Source organism: Pseudochaenichthys georgianus, unplaced genomic scaffold, assembly GCF_902827115.2.
Source record: "Pseudochaenichthys georgianus unplaced genomic scaffold, fPseGeo1.2 scaffold_554_arrow_ctg1, whole genome shotgun sequence".
Classification (NCBI taxonomy): domain Eukaryota; kingdom Metazoa; phylum Chordata; class Actinopteri; order Perciformes; family Channichthyidae; genus Pseudochaenichthys; species Pseudochaenichthys georgianus.
In genome coordinates this window covers 137,001-140,262 of record NW_027263115.1, presented here as the reverse complement: position 1 = coordinate 140,262, position 3,262 = coordinate 137,001, and the positions used below count along the sequence as shown (strand labels likewise).

The 3,262-nt window shown below is 40.3% G+C and overlaps 1 protein-coding gene across 1 annotated transcript in view; it reads left to right on the top strand.

The window, feature by feature from the left end:
* Positions 1–296: 296 nt before the first annotated feature.
* The window catches only part of LOC117443212 (SERTA domain-containing protein 2-like), a 10,993-nt gene continuing 8,027 nt past the window's right edge, over positions 297–3,262 (top strand). Inside the window, exon 1 of the mRNA XM_034079169.2 lies at positions 297–572. The gene's annotated coding sequence lies outside the window, so the exon portion shown is untranslated. The remainder of the gene's footprint in view (positions 573–3,262) is intronic.

Genomic DNA, 3,262 nt, shown 5'->3' with positions numbered 1-3,262 from the left:
TTTACAACCATTAGCCAATCACCAACCAAGGTTACCCCCCCCCCCCTTATCACGTGAATCTCCTCCGAGAGCACCATTGTGTTCTTGTTTGGTGTTTCAGCCAATCAGAGACATGTTCTGTATATATCTGATAGCTGTAATATATTGATGAAAAACAGTATAATAATAGGGGTCCTTTAAACAGCGAAATTAACCGGAAACCACTTTTATTTTGAAGTCTATCACCAGAAGTTACGTTAATGACGCTTCTTGCCGTCTCTTAACCTAACCGCAGATTGACTGTCTTTCCCCTGTGACACATCTCCTCCTCTCCTCCTCCTCCTCCTCCACCACCTCCACTTCGCCATTGTGTGCGGAGCTCGGTGAGTGTTGAGGTCGAGGCAGCCGCCGCCGGAGAAGGAGAAACGATGGCGGAGTAGAAACTGACAATTTAAACGGACTAACTGCTGGTTTCTCCTCCATCTTCTTCCCTTTCTTCGTCTTCCTCCTGACCGTAAAACAGCTCCTGTTCCCGGCCTCACCGACAACACCCATGCAGCAGAGGAGACCCTGGATGGGACTAGCTACATGTGGTGAGTGACAGACCACCTTTTATACCCACTAACTTGTCCTGGTGCTGCCCGGCAAGAGAGCCGTTTGTCGGTCACAGTGGCAGCCGTTGGTCGGTTAGAGAGCCGTTGGTGTTGTAACTTATGGAAGAAAGCTGCTGTTATTTTATATAGTGTTAAAAATATTTTATTGTAGTTAAAACCATTACTCAAACAGGGACTGACTGGTTGACAGATAGATAGATAGATAGATAGATAGATAGATAGATAGATAGATAGATAGATAGATAGATAGATAGATAGATAGATAGATAGATAGATAGATATATTTGTATATCTTTACATATGTTCCTTACTCTTTATTTGCACTCATTGTTATTTGTATGAAAAGGTAGGCTACTATATAAATAAATTTGTATTATTATTATTATTATGTACTTTATTAATCCCAAATTGGGTAATTGTTATGGCACCACAGCATTTTGACAGTCAATGTACAATAATTATAACATTTCTTAAAAATAGAATAGAAATAAACCTTTAAAAACAATATATATTCTGAGAAGGATAACTATAACATACAGAATACATTACTCTCTAATAAACCAATCGTAACAAGTGTGCACATTAGCTTTCAATTAAAAGTCAAATATATCCTAACAATCAGAAAGAGTACATTTGTTTAGATGTAAAATGTAATGAGAAGAACCGTATTTCCCCACGGTGCTGTGTGGAGGTTGTGGCCGGGTGTGGGTGCCTGGTGGCGGGCAGGTGGCGGGGAGCAGCCGGTGGCCTGGAGGTCCGGAGGGTCTGGGAACCAGCTGCTGCTCTGACAGCTGCAAACCGCGCTCACTGTCACCCGCAGTGATTTATATTTACCAGAGTGAAAAGACAGACATGTGAGCAAGTCTTTAGGTCGGGGAAATGGTGAAAACATGGCTTTTAAATCCCCCAAAATGTGGACAGAAATGACTTTTATCCTCTGTCATGTAACGTTCAATGATTGGTCTTATAAGGGTTTTAATTCACTTAGTTATATTAGTCATCTAAAGCTGCAATGATCATTTAATAACACGTTGATAAACACAACATGTGTGTGCAACTTTTATAATCTCAAAGTCTTTTTAGTAACTTTTTTAAGCAAAAATGCCAAACATTACCGACTACCAATTTCTCGACGTGATGATTTGCAGTTGTTCTTTGTTATATATCACAACAATTGAATCATCTTCAAGTTATCCAGATAAACAAAGCAAATAAAAGACACTAATGGGGCCAACTATTTAACATTTCTAAACAATTGATTGATTTATCAAGGAAACATCCCACCGATTAATCAATAATGGAAAATGTATTTAGCTGCAGCCCCTCCCACTTTACTTCTCTATGTTCTGGCGTGAGTATCGACAAACACACCCGTCATGTCCCCAGCTTGATAAGTAGCTCATGTTCTTAATATTAATTATAGCTTGCATACACTGAAACTAGATTATACAGGTTTCGATATTTTAATGAACACGATTTGTACTTTCTACTTTTTAACAGTCAAAGTATCAAAAAATAACCAACAATTAATAAAGTAGTATTTAGTGTGGAAAAGCCTGAACCGTAAATATATGTTCACCTGTCACCAATGACATCCTCAACTTGTGTCATGTGGTATTCCTGTATTGTAGTATATACACATGTGTTGTGATTTATTGGCAAAGAAGATTTATCGTTTGATATTTTATCACTAAAATCCCGTGTGTAATCTAGAAGCCCTTACGCACTGATATCTAGAATACAATGACCGCGTGTGACCTGCAGTAAATAAACAAGCCAAAAGATAATGGCCTTAAATTCCTTTTTATAAAAGGGATATCAGGAAACAATACACTTTCAATTTAAGAAACAACCAACACATGCTTGCTTTCTTAATGTCATAGCAACACGTCATGTTACGGGTTCACTACAGGTGAGGTTTGAGTGAGTTGTAGACATGAGTTTGACTGAGAGTTTACGTTTTATGGCGTTCAATAGTGGCCACAAGAATAGGAGAATGAAAGTATAAAAAGTGTGAATGATACCTGTATACATGATTTGTTACATTTAGACGGCGTGTATGAATCCAGTGTTGTGTTGACACTGGCTGTGGTGACTCAGATCTGCAGCTGGGGGATCAAAGGTCAGCGCTGTAGTTTCCTGGTGTGGAGTCCAGCTTTAAAGAGAAGAATGTGGCGTGGAGCAGCAGCAGCAGTTTAAAAAGTGGAGCAGGCGGAGTTACAGCAGACTGACGTTCACTCTGCTCGCAGTACAATCAGCACTTTGTGTGTATTATGTAAGACTTCGACATTGGACTCACACACTCTGCAGGATGCCAGTTACACTCAACTCTGATACAAGATGAGGAAGACACAGCTGTGCTGCAGTGTGTACAGCTTCAATTGGCTGATCCACTTAATCAATTTCCTTATTTAAGTCATTCATAAAGGAACAGGACTTACTAGTGAGGCTGTAGTTAGTTTGTAGTTAGTCCCCACTCTCCTGGGACGTGTTCAAAAAGCTCTTTATTCCTCTCATACTGCCTGTGCTGCAGCACCTCTTTTCACCCTCTGTCTGAAACCAGAGCCCAGTCTGCTCTGATTGGTTAGCTGGCCGGCTCTGTTGTGATTGGTCAACCGCTTAGAGATGTCCCGCCCCTTATCCTATAACGTACAATGTGTTGGAGCGCC